Source organism: Andrographis paniculata, unplaced genomic scaffold, assembly GCF_009805555.1.
Source record: "Andrographis paniculata isolate CXL003 unplaced genomic scaffold, ASM980555v1 Contig60END, whole genome shotgun sequence".
In the NCBI taxonomy this organism is placed as follows: domain Eukaryota; kingdom Viridiplantae; phylum Streptophyta; class Magnoliopsida; order Lamiales; family Acanthaceae; genus Andrographis; species Andrographis paniculata.
Genome location: NW_026137596.1, coordinates 6,521,980 through 6,538,909, shown reverse-complemented (window position 1 = coordinate 6,538,909; position 16,930 = coordinate 6,521,980). Strand labels below are relative to the sequence as shown.

Genomic DNA, 16,930 nt, shown 5'->3' with positions numbered 1-16,930 from the left:
ATTTATGCCATAATTTTTTTAAAAAAATATTATATACAAAAGTATTGAATTGGAATATTGTATGAATTATTCTTGGAGAAAATAGAAAAGATTATATACCTCCATTATTATGATTATTATTTTTTTAAGTCACTTCTTTTTCTGATGTTACTTTATTTTTGAATAATATCTAAAAGTAAATACACTAGTAATATACAAAGTGCAGACGAATCTTAAAATAAATTAGAGTAAATAAATATTATAAAACATGACAAAAAAAATAAAGGTATCTAGAAAAATATTATAAAAATAGCTAAGAGTCATGGACCATTGATTAGGGTTCTCCCAGGGTTCTCTTATTTCTTCTTCACATAAATCCGTCCACTCCTATTTGTTTTTCAAGACACTCTGTCCCGATTAGGGATTAGGGTTATGTGTTTGGATTTTGCTGGCTTAGTTCTCTATTATTCTATGAATTTTAATTTTTAGTTTTTAATGAATAGTTGCTTTCTTGTTTTATTTTATTCTGTTTGTTTCGGGTGCTTTTGTTGGAGCTATGAAATAAGAGAAGACGAATGAGATCAGAGGCACCAAATTAAGTGAAATTAGGATTTGGCCGGATATTGGAAATAGATCGTATTACTGCACCACGTGGAGCATATTTCTTCATCTGTCTAAGTGGACAGATCTTGACTTTGTGTATGAATAAAATACTGCAATGAATATTTAAAGCATTGACTGTATTGGATGGTAAATCTAAACTTTTTGTGTTGCAAAATCCAGAACATATTTTTTTAAGGTGGGGTCCTCAATCACTTGAGATACCCTCGCTTTTCGGTCTGCTTGTCGTAGCCAAGAGCCTTTTTGTATGAAGTGGCAAGTGAATTGTAGTTCAAGGTTTAATCCTGGTTTGAGAATCAACAAGTCGTAGCAAAACGGATTTTATGATGCGGCTACCTAAGGCTCCAAGGTGATTTGAAAATTGAAATGTAGACGAAAGGCATTCAACCATTGATGAGAAATCAAATGATAAGATTTTAAAATAATGTCGGAACATGTTTGTTCCTATCAATGAAAATATATTAACCAAGTCAACAAAATTTAAAACCAAATTATTCAATTCAACTTCTACTATTGTTTGCTTCTTGTATGGAACATCATATATATAATTTCAAGTATGATGTTTGTGATATCCATGATATTTGTTAAAAAAATTATTTATTCTTGAACAATAAATGTTGCGTATCTAGTGTTGATTTAAAATAGTTTACCACTCAAGTGCTAACAACGTAAAGAGATTGTAACATTGATACCTTTTCAACGCGGTATCTCGTGACCATTTAGTTGGAATGTTGTGTGAATTATTATTTAGGGCACTTAATATCTCTGCTGTTATTTTCTTTAAATAACAAACTAAAACAAGAATGTCAACAACATAGAAGTAATGCAGCCAAATCTGAACAGAAAACCCTAATCACAAGTATGTGAAATAGAAAGAGGGCTTGGGGGATTCTAGGAAGAAGAAAGAAGAAAAGCCTTATCAACGGTTCGATTATGTTGTGCTCTTTTCCTTCACGGTTTTCCTATTTTAATAATGTAGAAATGAAGTTTCTAGATTTTCAATATTTTTTTTATGTTTTCTAATATTTATTTATCTTTACTTATTTATGCTAATTTATTCTAGATTCTTCTTTACTTTTTATATCATACAATAGTGGATTAGGGAATGTTTCGCAATTAAGCGTTAGTTTTTAGTTGTTAGTGTAGACAAAAAAAATTGTGTTATATTTTTATAAACACAAGATCGTATAAATTACATTTAATTTAAATATATGCGGGTCCTATTCTCTATTCGGATCCTTTGATTCTCTGTCCGGGTCGATCCATTTTTCCAATTTGGATTTGGGTGGCTTCTTTGATCCGAAGGGATTTTGGTCTTCGGTTTGACTTCGTCGGTTTTTAGGAAACTTTGGTATCCGTGTTGGCGATTTTGATCGTCAACTTTGGATTGATGCCTCCTTTGGATGATCCGACGGAATTTGATCTTTGAGGGAGGGATTTGGTGCTCCATAACGCTTTTGGCGGCGTGTCTCTTTGACTTTTGGATCGAAGAGGGCCTGGTTTGCGCCTTTTATGAAGAACGCGACGAACATCTTCAAGCTTTGGGAGCGACTTTGGAGGCTCTTCCTTGGCTTTGATGGATTCCTCGATGGCTTTGAGAGATTTGATCCTTCCTCCGGCTCGGACATACGACGAAGAACGTTAACTTCATCGATTCGTCAACCAATATTGGATCATTTGTCCAAATCGGTGACTTTTCAACGAAGAACGCTTCAAAGGACACGAAGAACAATGAAGAACATTGCAGAGAGTCTAGAGAGACTTACCCTTGCGCGAGTCTTCAAATGAACTTCGGTGTGTAAATGAATTGGCCAAGGCTCCTATTTATAGGGGAGGGTGGCCTTGGCTTCATTTTCGGATAGTGCCACGTGGATGGAAAGATTATATAATCTTTCCTTTTCCATCGGATGCCGTTTTCCATTTTTTGACGGATTTGATTATGCACCTTCCTTTTTCGCCAAAATCTTTATATCATTGCCTTTTTTGGAAGATATTAATTTATATACTTCCTTTATTGACAAAATCTTTATATCATTGCCTTGTTTGGAAGATATTAATTTATATACTTCCTTTATTGACAAGATTAATTTATTTTGCTGCCAAATTTATTATGGCTCTATTTATGCACGTATTATTTGTACGATATCTTCCATTTTAAGCAGATTTTGCATTAATGGTTGACATTTATTGTACAAAAATTAACATATGTGCATAATTAAATACCATATATTTATTTTATTGGAATTTTATTTTTTTCCAAAATACATGATATTTAATTGATTTTAGACATATATTTTTAGTGTCTACAGTTAGCTGATTCAATTAGCTTGTTTAGCTGAATATATTAGCTGTTTTTGCTAAAGTATTTGATAAAATAGCAGTTTTGTATTAGTTGTTTATATGTAAAATTTCAACTAAGGATATTTTATATTTTCTAAAAATATTTAGTTAAGCTTTCGGTGGGTAGGCTTTTTTACAATATTTGTTTTTATTATTTTTTTAATATTTTGTAAAAAAGTAATGTAATTTATTGAAAAATATATTTTTTCATTAAATATAGTATAAACGAAAAAATAAAATTATTAGCATATGTATTTTTATTATAATACTTTTTAATTAATATTTATTTTTGTTAAACTTATAATTTTAAATAAATATATTTATTTTTAATAAAAATTTATGTGATAATATATATATATATATGAATTAATAATATTAATACTTTTTTCTATCTATATTTTAAAAAATTTACAAATTTTTATAAAAGTGAATTCATATGTTATTAGAAGAAAATATTCAAATATTTAATAAATAGTGTAATAAAAAATATATTAATATATGTGAAAAAATTAATTAATTTTAAAGGAAAATATGGAATAAAAAAAATTTAATAAAAAAGGTAATCTAAAATATTGAGATATATACTGTGTTTCCAAAAACCGTTTTTCAAACACAGTACGATTCATGGTTTTTATTTCATATACATATTTATCAATGTATTTTTAATCATTTATAAAAATTAACATATAATAATATCTTATATATTATTAGTAATGATAAAATAGCCCCTCTTAATGGAATGATCAACAAAGGGTTAAGATTTTTCTATTACTTTATACACTTTAAAAACTATCAAAACATTGAAAAAAACACTTTACCCATGTTATTTATGAAATCACAAATGATAAAATATTACAAGAACAACGATTCAAAAAACCCAGTCACGTATATTACCTAATATTTGATTTTCGAACAGTTATAAGTATACCACCTCGTTGTTCAATAACTTAATTCTACAAATGAATATAGACGAAATAAGTATTATTCAATCATGAGACACTCAATTTGAGAAAACCTATTGGTACAAACCTATGCACCTTATTTACCTAAGAAAATTAGGAATACAAACTCACAATTTACCCTTTAATTTCTACATGAAGATCATCCAACAACTAAGAACACTAAAAACCTAAAAATCAATTTTCATAGTTATACAATAAAACTCCTAGGTTTTTAATTACCCTTCGATATCGTGAGAATAACATCGTGGGCAGGAAGACTCACACCACCAATAACTAGGAGAAGCACAAGCTTTGACCAGCGACGGTAGAGCAGAGAGCGGAGTATAACGTCGACGAGCTTAGCTGTGAGTATAGGGAGTCGCTGGGAATTTTGTTAAAGTGTTGAGCCACTCTTTTAAAATTTTATTATTTTTAATATATATATTTTTAAACTTATTTAATATATATTTATTTTAATTTTTATTTATAATTATAATATTGACTTTTTGTTACCGTTTTGCATATGTAATAAATGTATATAAAACCATATCTTGTCACATTTATAGTTGTTGCGGATAATTTGTCAAAACAAATAAAAAAAAAGGTTGACCAATACAAAAAAATTTGTTCCAACAAAAAGCATAACAAAACCCACTTTTTGTAAAAGACCAGTTGTTACGAACAGTATAACAACTACAAATACTGGATCTTTTGGTAGTGTACCTCCGCCCGTGTGCAATTGCGATTAGGGTTTTCTATTCGGATTTGGCTTGCTAGTTCTATATTGCTTTAGAAGTTTGATTTTCAGTTTTTTGGTCAATAGCTGAATATACAAAGTAAAACTTTTGCTTGCTTGTGAGTTTTGCATTGTTTTCCAATAGTAAAATTTTGATATATCTTATTACTATTTTGTTTTGATTTTCTTACGAAAACTTTATAAATTTTATGAAGAAATAAAAATATTTACAATTTGTTTGACAAATTGTATTTAAAGGTATGGGACAATGGACTTTAAAAATTAGGACAACATTTTATTTTATATATATACTTTCTTAAGTAGAAATTTCTACTTTCCCTTTGTATTTGGAGATAAGTTGGGAGTGTTTGGAACTTTAAGGTGATTTGAAAGTAATAAAAAAGTTAGGTAAAAAAGTATGTTAGATTATTTGGATGAACGGATAAGTTCAAAATTGAAGTTATTCTATTGTTACTTTTATTTATATAAAAATAAATAATAATAATAATAATAATTATTATTATTATTATTATTATTATTATTGTTTAAGGCACTAGAAGAATCTAGAATAGAGTGACATAAATAAATAAATATTATAAATCGTGAAAAAATATAAAATATATAGAAACTTCTTTTCAACGTTATAAACATACATAAATCCGGAAGGATAAGGGGAACCATAATAGAGTAAGAGAATGAAAGTGATGATTAGGGTTCTGTTCTTTCTTCTTCGCATAAATCCCTCCGCCCCTACTTCTTTTTCACACACTCTCTCCCGATTAGGGTTATCTATTTGAATTTTGCTGATTTCATTTTCAATGTGGTCATGAATAGTTGATTTTCTTGTTTTTATTTTATTTTTTTTGTTTTTGATGCTTTTGTTGGAGAGATGAAATAAGAGAAGTTGAATTAGGATTCTCCTGGAGATTGGAAATATATCTTGACTTTGGAGCATATTTCTTCATTTGTCTTGAGTGGACTGATCTTGATTTTGGGTATGAAGGAAATATTTCAACGAATATTTAAAGCATTGACTGGATTGGATGGTTTTTGTGTTGCAAAATTCAGACGAGGTTGTGATCATGCAAGATCTTAACAAGGACAGAAAAGATAATCTGACTCGTGTTAACCTGAATGCTGGGGATCTCTATCAGTACTTTACTCTGAAGAGTGCATTGGTTTCAAGTGGCTCCGAAAGTGCAGGAAAAAAGGAGATCGTTGAGGCTGAGACTCGAACAGTGAAGCAGCGTCTTGGGTTCCCCATATTTGAAACGGTTGTTCCAGAAATCAAGCTGTCATCCATTGCTTCGACTTCAGAAAACTTTGATTCCCAGCCTAAAGGGAAGAATGCTGACATTGAAAGATTGGAGAGAATGATCGACATAAACATAGCCTGCGAACCAGATCAGGTTTCTGCTGACGAACTGAATGTCGGTAATCTGGAGAAATAAGATCAGGGTGCCTGTGTCCGCGCGAGTCTTCATTGATTAGAACTCCTCTGCTAATGATTGCAAAGATCTTCAGGTAGCAGAGTCTAGTAGAGAAAGGGTCAGTGTTAAGGCGCTGTTGGATATAGACCTCGAAGCTCCAGCGTCCATGGAGAGTGACGACGATGACGATAATCGATTCATCGAACGGAATGTTCCATATGACTTACAGGTGCCATCTTTAAAAACTGAAAAGGCACAAACAAGGGATGAGATTTCTACTAATGCAGCAGAAATGTTAGTTGTGATGTGGTCGTGGTGTCCGTAAATCTAACCAGAACAAACGCAAAAACCTCAATGAAAATCAACTGTGTTTTGAAAAAATAAAAATGATCCATAATGGCAATGTACTCTTTGTAATTGCTAGTATTGAGCGAATAATGTGAGGACAAAGTTGTAAGATCATGTTTGAGGGATGATCCTGCTCGAGTATGTTTGCAAGTTAGACAATTACAATTTCGTCAGAAACATATATCTTTTGGCAAGGGGTTGTTACATGTTTAAGTTTGATGATTACTATGATGCTTTCTCCATAATTTGGTTGTTCGAATGATGAAAATTTTGGGGAAAATTGCATTACAAATTATACTTGTTTAAATTTAATATTATGTGTATACTCTCTAGATTCTAATATGGTGCATGACTCAGTTATAATTGATTGACGGTTTGAATTCAGATAAAAAATTCTTTTCGAGAACCAGTGACTCCATTATAAATGATTGGCTGCGTTTGAAAGTTTTCCACTGATGTCGTTTTCTGCTTGGAAAGTAATGCTTTTTGTTTTTGTGCAATTTGTTAATTATTTCTTTAATGATGCAAGTAGTGTAATCGCTACATGCAAAATCAGCATATTTACAAGAGCTCAACAGTTGAAAATAGGCCTTTGCCTTTCTAATACATACAAAGCAACATAGCAATAAAATTTCTATCATGCATGATTGATAGTTTTCTGTAATGAAATTTCCTGGCATTGCTAATGTTTAAAGCTGACATGGGTGTTAAAATTTCTGCATACCTGCGACAATTCTTTGTTGACTTATTGGTTCAATTAGCTATGATTTTATATTGTTTCTCATGAGAAAGATTGATAAAACCTTCAGGCTAGGATTCTACCATTATGACGGGGGATCATCAAGCTTATTTTGATATTAAAAGAACAACTACTTTAGGTGAGTCACGGTGATACCTTTTTCATTTCGTAGAAAGAAATATCAATATCATCTATTGGAATATTTCCATTGCTTATACCATTCTAAGATTCTGAAATATAATAAATATTGTTTCAATTTCTGATCAAGGAGATTAGTATACTAGTCTTTTCATGTCACTGCAATTGAAAATACATGCAGATGTCAGGCTTCTTTGGTGTAATTTTTTCTCTTGTCGCATCAGATGTGATACATTTTTAACAGTTGTATGTAATGGTTTTCATTTTGATTGTATGATGTATTTTTGCACGATTAGAGTGGGAGAAGTTGATTTATTCCTACATGTGTAGGGTTGCGCAACAAAACTTCACTAGCGGTGGTCGAAGATCAGAACAGCATCGCGATGGTGGATTCTAGAGAGAGGGCAGAGAGAGTAAGGTAGAGAGTGAGTGGGGATATGAGTGAATGTGTGTATCACCCTGCGGCGCCCCTCCCTATCCAACCTTATATATTGAAGGTTAAAACCAGATCAATGGCCCAGATGTAATCCCTAGATCGGACGGTAATGGAGGCATCTCAGATAAATGATGCGGGTCAAAGACCGGGTCCCGAGTTGGCGGGTCTGGGGCGAAGGGCTAAGTAAAGAATCGGGCCAAGATTCAAATTGGGCCACAGATTGAAGGTTTGTGTGTATTTAGTGCGTGGATAACAATATTGGTCTCAACATAAATCTCATGGACCAAAATTTTATAACATGTACTATTTGAAAGTATTGAATTGGAATATTAGGTAAATTATTTCTGAAGAAAATATAGATACAAAATGCATAGAAAAATCTAGAAAAAATTGACATAAATAAATAAATAATATAAAACATTAAAAAAATATAAAATATCTAGAAACTGTTGGAATTGGAATAATTCAAACAACAATTGCAAAGAAAAAGTAGAATCATAAGGTTTTTCTTATTATTTTGTACACTGTACTACCACTCAAATAAAATATAAATACCAAAGAATAGAGGAGAAACTGACACCTTTACAAACCGACACATAATAATAATAATAATAATAATAATAATAATAATAATAAACACTTTGAATCAGGATTAATAATTTTTAACACTCACCCTTATTCAAAGTTGGTAACATAAAGGCGTGCGCGAAGTTCTTCGAATCTTGCAGCAGGCAATGGTTTTGTGAATAGATTGGCAAGTTGGGCTGTTGCACAATATAAGATGCACACTTCCTGCAGTTACCAAATAACGAATGAAGTGATGCTTTCTTTCTATATGCTTTGTCCGGCAATGCATTATTGGATTTTTGTCAATTGCCACAGCTGATGAACTATCACAATATATCACAATTGGTTCTTTCTGCACTTGATTTAGATCTTCAAGGATTCTTCTTAACCAGACGCATGCAGCAGTTGCAGCGGCTACATACTCGGCCTCTGCAGATGACAAGGCAACAGTTGATTGTTTTTTAGAAAGCCATGACACTGGACCTGCTCCGAAACTGAAACAATTTCTGGAGGTACTTTTCCTGTCATCGGGGAATCCTGCCCAATCACTATCGGTGAATCCTTCAAGAATGAAATCCTTACTTTGTGTATACCATATCCCATAGTCCCGTGTACCAGCAAGATAATGTAAGATCCGTTTTGCTGCACCGTAGTGTTGTTTGCTTAGATGATGCATAAATCTGGAAACTAATCCAACTGGAAATGCAATGTCAAGTCGCGTGTGGGTTAAATTAATTAACCTTCCTACCAAGCTCCTGAATTTGCTTGCATCTGCGAAACCAGTTTCATCATCACTACTCAATTTTTCATTTGGATTCATTGGAGTAGAAGCAGCGAGACATTGGTCTATGTCAAGTAGCTTGAGCACATCAGACAAATAAATTCTTTGAAAAACAAACACACCTTCTAGAATATGCTTGATTTCCCGCCCAAGAAAAAAAAATGTAATTTTCCCAAATCAATCATCTCAAAATGATTCATCATAATTCTTTTGAATTCATCAACTGATGCTGCAGGTGTACCTGTATATATAATGTCATCAACATAAATGTTGATGATGACAATTTTCCCGAGACTTTCTTTCTTTATATACAACGTCGGTTCACTCAAACTTCTTTCAAATCCACTTGATTGGAGAAATTCATCTATCTTTTTGTACCAAGCTCTCGGAGCTTGCTTGAGTCCATAAAGAGCTTTGTTCAAGTGATATACTTTATCTTTCTCCCCCTGCACAATAAATCCTTCGAGCTGTTGTACATAAACTTATTCTATTAAATCTCCATTGAGAAAGGCAGATTTTACATAAATTGATATATCACCCATTGATGATGAGCAGCCAAGGAAAGAAGAACCCGTATTGTATCAAAGCTCGCCACATGAGCAAATGTTTCGTTGAAATCAATGCCCTGCTCTTGAGTAAATCCTCTCGCCACTAGTCTTGCCTTGTGCTTCTGCACACTACCATCAGAATTATATTTAGTCTTAAATAGCTATTTCAAGCTGATTGGTGTTTTTTTTCAATTGGAAAATCTACCGGTTCCCATGTCCAGTTTCTCTCAATGGCCATTATTTCTTCTTCCATTGCCTTTTTCCAAACTTCATTATGCAAGGCTTCCTCTACGGTAGTAGGTTCTCCAACAAAGAGTGCAAACGTGGATGCATGTATATCATTAAGAGACCTTTGCTTGTTTTCCAGGAAAACAAGTGATGAGGAATCGAATGATGAAGAAGGAGTAGAACACGGGTACACTGCTGGACCTGTCGTTGCTGCTACAGTTGTTGTCGGTAATGCTGGTGCTCTTGTTGTATCTGCTGCTGCTGCTGAGATTACATGATTTTCTTGAACTATAAATTCCTCATTTTCCTTATTGTTGTTGGATAGCTCTATCTCAGCCTCTGAACGTAAACTTGGCTTCGATTTTTCTACCATTAAATCCCAAGTTTCTTTTTCATCGAACTTAACATCTTTACTAACAATTAATTTCTTGTCCTCGGGAACAAATAAGGGCTAAGCCTTTGATCATGCAAGATCTTAACAAGGACGGAAAAGATAATCCGACTTGTGTTAATCTGAATGCTGGGGATCTCTATCAGTATTTTACTCTGAAGAGTGCATTGGTTTCAACTGGCTCCAAAAGTGCAGGAAAAAACGAGATCGTTGAGACTGAGACTCGAACAGTGAAGCAGCGTCTTGGGTTCCCAATATTCGAAACGGTTGTTCCAGAAATCAAGGTGTCATCCATTGCTTCGACTTCAGAAAACTTTGATTTCCAGCCTGAAGGGAAGAATGCTGACATTGAAAGATTGGAGAGAATGATGGACATAAACATAGCCTGCGAACCGGATCAGGTTTCTGCTGACGAACTGAATGTCGATAACCTGGAGAAATAAGATCAGGGTGCCTGTGTCCGCCCGAGTCTTCATTGATTAGAACTCCTCTGCTAATGATTGCAAAGATCTTCAGGTAGCAGTGTCTAGTAGAGAAAGGGTCAGTGTTAAGGCGCCCTTGGATATAGACCTCGAAGCTCCAGCGTCCATGGAGAGTGACGACGATGATGATAATCGATTCATCGAACGGAATGTTCCATATGACTTACAGGTGCCATCTTTAAAAACTGAAAGGGCACAAACAAGGGATGAGATTTCTACTAATGCAGAAGAAATGTTAGTTCTGATGTGGTCGTGGTGTCCGTAAACCTAACCAGAACAAACGCAAAAGCCTCAATGAAAATCAACTGCCATTTGAAAAAAAAAAAATGATCCATAATGGCAATGTATTCTTTGTTATTGCTAGTATTAAGCGATGAATGTGTGGACAAAGTTGTAAGATCATGTTTGAGGGATGATCCTGCTCTAGTATGTTTGCAAGTTAGACAATTACAATCTCGTCAGAAACATATATCTTTTGGCAAGGGGTTGTTACCTGTTTAAGTTTGATGATTACTATGATGCTTTCTCCATAATTTGGTTGTTCGAATGAAGAAAATTTTGGGGAAAATTGCATTACAAATTATACTTATTTAAATTTAATATTATGCATATACTCTCTAGATGCTAATATGGTGCATGACTCATTATAATTGATTGACTGTTTAATTCGCATAAAAAATTCTTTTCGAGAACCAGTGACTCCATTATAAATGATTGGCTGCATTTGAAAGTTTTCCACTAATGTCGTTTTCTGCTTGGAAAGTAATGCTTTTCGTTTTTGTGCAATTTGTTAATTATTTCTTTAATGATGCAAGTAGTGTAATCGCTACATGCAAAATCAGCATATTTAACAAGAGCTCAACAGTTGAAAATAGGCCTTTGCCTTTCTAATACTTCCATACAAAGCAACGTAGCAATGAAATTTCTATCATGCATGATTAATAGTTCTCTGTAATGAAATTTTCTGGCATTGCTAAGGTTTAAAACTGACATGGGTGTTAAAATTTCTGCATACCTGCGACAATTCTTCGTCGACTTATTGGTTCAATTAGCTATGATTTTGTATCGTTTCTCATGAGAAAGATTGATAAAACCTTCAGGCTAGGATTCTCCCACTATGATTGGGGATCATCAAGCTTATTTGGATACTAAAAGAACAACTACTTTAGGGTGAGTCCTGGAGATACCTTTTTCATTTCGTAGAAAGAAATATCAATATCATCTATTGGAATATTTCCATTGCTTATACCATTCTAAGATTCTGAAATATAATAAATATGGTTTCAATTTCTGAACAAGGGGATTAGTATACTAGTCTTTTCATGTTACTGCAATTGAAAATACATGCAGATGTCAGGCTTCTTTGGTGTAATTTCTTCTCTTGTCGCATCAGATGTGATACATTTTTAACAGTTGTATGTAATGGTTTTCATTTTTATTGTATGACGTATTTTTGCACGATTAGAGTGGGAGAAGTTGATTTATTCCTGCATGTGTAGGGTTGCGCAACAAAACTTCACTAATGGTGGTTGAGGAAACTTTTAACAACAAACCCATAACATATGTCCTAAGCGACAACTTCGCGGGTTGAGGTAACATTAGCGCTGATTTGGGCAGTCGGCATCCTGACCTTGGCCCATATGAAATGGCTCTAACGTAGAAAGATATATATGGCTAAGGCCATCTTTTGATGATGACTCGAGACTACATGCTCCAGGACTAATTAATTAGATGGAAACATATAAATATATACATATATACAACTATTTTCTGTTTACAAAAATCTTTATTAATCAATTAATTTGCAAATGGCGCAAAAATGGCCGAGGAATCTCCGGTGCAGTCACGTCTGTGAGGCTTAAGGCATCTGCATTTGAAGACAAAGCTTCACGTCAAGGAGTATTAATTACGGCATCACATTTTCCATCAACAGATTTTCCATCGACATATGCCCCCTTAGATTTTCCAGGTAATTATTATTAAGAAAATTCATCGATACATTCATATAATTGCAAGTTTAAAAATAGAAATTGATGATCAATAAGGTGATGACACCGCTCGAGGTGAGTCTGGGACGTGCTCTGCATTCTTTGGATATGTAAGAATATATCCATATTTTGTTTTGTTATGAGCATATGGATTCGGAGTCTAATGAGTTTCATATACAATGTTGGAATAAATATCTTAAAATTAAAGCTATGACCTATGTAACAATACCTAATGATGTATGTGAATTTGAATCTGCTGCTTAATCCATCTATTTGCATGCAATATTTTAGATTTGCAACTGTTATGTGCATATCTGCAATTGTTCTATGCATCAATTGTTCCAAGTACCAAGCAAAGGAGCAACTCGAACTCATTCACACCGATCTGTGTGGGCCGATAACTACAGAATCATTCAGTTGTATAAGATATTTCGACTCTTTCATTGACGATTTGTCAAGGAAGACATGGGTCTATTTTCTAAAAGAAAAATCAGAAGTATTCGAACCTTTCAAGACATTCAAAGTTTTGGTGGAAAAGGAAACAAGCAAAGTCATCAAAGCAGTTCGATCCGACAGAGGAGCCGAGTTTACTTCTGCCGAGTTCAACAAATACTGAATACTGCAAGGAACATGGGATCAGGCATTTCTTAACAGCCCCGTATTCTCCATAGCAAAATGGTGTGGCATAATGAAAAAATGGAATCATCCGTGATATGGTTCGATCAATGTTGAAAGGAAAGAATATGCCAAAGAAGTATTGGGCAGAGGCGGTACAGTGCGCAGTCTATGTGCAGAATAGATGTCCACGTGCAATGTTAGGCGAGAAGACATCTCAGGAGATCTGAAGTGGTAAGAAACCTAACGTGTCACATATAAAAGTATTCGGTAGCGTTGCTTATGGGCAAATGCCGAGTCAGCACAGAACTAAGCTGGAGGATCGGAGCAGGAAATACATCTTTATCAGGTATGATGAGAACTCCAAAGCTTATAAATGATTTGATTCTTTCAACAATAAAGTAGTGGTAAGCTGAGATGTTCACGTGGAGGAAACAAAGCAATGGTGCTGGAGTAACCCGGGTGAAGAAGAAACTAGCTCGGAGTTTTTTCTGCCTTCAACAGCAACAATCAGCGAGTCCTCAGATGAAGAAATAGAGCCCCAACAGCCTAGGATGAGAAGAATGCAAGAAATATACGACACTACAAATGAAGTTCATGTTGTATGTCTTTTGGCCGACTCCGAAGACTTGAATTTTGAGAAAGCTGTCCAAGATGAGAAGTGGAGAACAGCCATGCATGAAGAGATCAAGGCAATTGAACGCAACCAAACATGGGAGCTGACCGACCTTTCTAAAGGAGCTCGAGCCATTCGAGTGAAGTGGGTGTATAAAAGAAAGATGAATGCTGAGGGAAAGGTTGAGCGCTATAAAGCTCGACTTGTGGTAAAAGGTTATAGACAAAAGGAGGGGATCGACTATGATGGAGTTTTTGCTCCCGTCACAAGAATGGAGTCAATCCGACTACTGATCTCCTTAGCTGCTCAGAATCATTGGCCGATCCTACAGATGGATATAAAGTAAGCTTTTTTAAATGGAATGCTGAATGAAGAGCTGTACGTCGAGCACCCTCTCGGGTATATAAAGAAGGGAGACGAAAATAAGGTGCTAAGGTTGAAGAAGGCTCTGTACGGTCTAAAGCAGGCTCCTCGTACCTGGAATGAGAGAATTGATGGGTATTTCAAGAAAAATGGGTTCGAGAAATGTCCATACGAGCACGCCTTGTACACTAAGAAATCTGAAAATGATATGATGGTAGTAGCTCTCTATGATGACGACCTCATATTCACTGGTAGATACCCAAAACTTATTAAGAAATTCAATGAAGTAATGAGGAAAGAGTTCGAAATGACAGACTTGGGTCCGATAAAGTTTTTCTCACGTTGGAGGTGAAGCAGTCGAAGGAAGGGATCTTTGTTTCTCAGAAAAGATTTGCAATTGAGATTCTAAAGAAGTTTAGAATGGACGACTGTAACCCTGTCTCAACTCTAATGGAACTTGGAATGAAACTTTAAAAACTTGATGGTGGAGACCGAGTTGATCCCGAAAGATATCGAAGTTTAATCGGTAGCTTGAGGTATCTTACAAATACGAGACCTGACCTTATGCTAAGTGTTGGAATAACAAGAAGGTTTATGGAGGAACCAAGTTATACACATTGGAAGGCCCTTAAGAGAATTCTGAGGTATGTTCGAGGCACCCCATCACTAGGCCTTTTCTATGCAAAATCAGATGATTACCGACTAGTGGATTACTCAGCTAATGATTGGTGCGGCGATGTTGACGACCAAAAGAGTACTTTGGGTTATGTATTCTTGCTTGGGAGTGCAGCCTTTACATGGCTGTAAAAAAAACAGCCTATTGTAACTTTGTCGACTTGTGAGGCTGAGTATGTGGCTGCTTCTTGGACTGTGTGTCATGCAGTCTGGCTTTCAAATCTTCTAAGGTATCTGGGAGTGATCCATAATGAAGGGACTGTATCCGAGTTGATAATAGGTCGAAAATTGAGTTGGCAAAGAATCCCACTACCAAAAAATAATCTATTTGTAACAGAATTCCGTCCTTAAAGTTCACGTAGCTAACGTAATTCCATTTCTAATTCCGTCTCTAATGTCATTAGTAACGAAAACAGTAGATTTAGAGACAAAAAAAGTTTTGTTACGAAAATGATTTTTTCTTGTAATGTCCGATTGATCACGGAAGGAGCAAGCACATCGATAATTAGGACACCTATATTCAACCATTCACCCACAAGCCACAAATATCTTTTTGTTATGCAATAGTTTGGAAAATAGGTATTCATTCATATGAGTAGGCATGTCATGCCATTCTCCCTCACTGCCTTCAGGTCCATCTATCTTGTAATTGAAACAGTTGATAATCAATTGTTGTAATAATACTTGTGATTGGTTGATTGATTAATTAATTAATTACACAACTTAAGTTTGGATTGCAAAAATAGCAGAGCAGAGCATCTGGCATACTCAGGTATCTTAACTATTGATTCAAATAATATCATTCCATGCGAAATATCCTCTGGTCGTGCTCCTTTCTATTTTTCTAAGATTAGAATCATTTTGTTATTTTTTTATTGGTGATAAACCCTTCTTTTTCTAGTAATTGTCTAAAATTTGAATATATTGGAATATGTGTAATCTTTAGGTTGGGTTGAATTTCATTACTTTCTTAATTTCGTATAAATTAAGATTATTATTTTTATACTATATATATATATATAACAACAATAGTAAAATATATTTTAAAGACACGAGTGACATAAAAGATTAAGAAAGTCTATAATTAATTAATATACATAAATAAAAGAGATAGTATATAAAAATTAAAAATTCAACCATGTAGAAAGCTATATAAAATAAAGTATAGTTAGAAGAGTTTAGAATATATAAAAGATATATAATTTTTTTTTAAAAAAAAATTAACTACCTATGAATTTGGTGAATATTATTTAAAAAAAAAAACAAAAAGGTACTCAACAAGAACATTATGTAATTACAAGGTTTAGAAGAGTGTAGAATATGTATAATAAATATATAAAAATACATATTTTTTAATAACAAAAAAAATAATTTGAACTATCTAGAAGGTTCTATTGAATATTATAAAAATAACAGCAAGTTTTGGTTTTTTGTTCAAATTAGGGTTACTTTCTTCTCCATAAACTCTATCCTTCGTCGCCGCTGCCCAGTTGCCTCTGTGATTGGGGATTGCTCGATTATTAGGGCTTCCCGTTTCTATTAGTACTATCTCCCAAACTTGATTTTGAGTTGATTTAGTTGGGTGATTTTAGTATAATTGCTTTGGGTGCTTGTGTTTGAGCAATGAGATGAGGGGCAACACATTGGAGTGAAACTAAAATTCCGCTGCGGATTTGAGCAACAAACGCAAGATAGAGAAACAATCAAATAAAGGGTCTATTATCAACTCCAAATCTACGAACAACACTTCAATCCAGTTCACTGCTTTTTCATCAATACCTTACGAGAGAGAAAGAGAAGAGGAATGAGCTATTGTTTATAACAGTTGGTTGTATATGACCAACCTGAGAGTTGCGAATCATCTTCCCACGACATCTAGATTTTTCGATAAGGTGCCAATAATTCCATTAGTTCTGAATGCCTCCCTAGAACAATATCTTTACTAATTATGCATTTCTAATCATTTAT

General features: G+C 34.1%; 1 pseudogene; it reads left to right on the top strand.

Moving 5' to 3' along the window:
• Positions 1-13,862: 13,862 nt before the first annotated feature.
• LOC127259829 (uncharacterized mitochondrial protein AtMg00810-like) lies at positions 13,863-15,471 on the top strand (annotated as a pseudogene).
• The last annotated feature ends 1,459 nt before the right edge of the window (positions 15,472-16,930 follow it).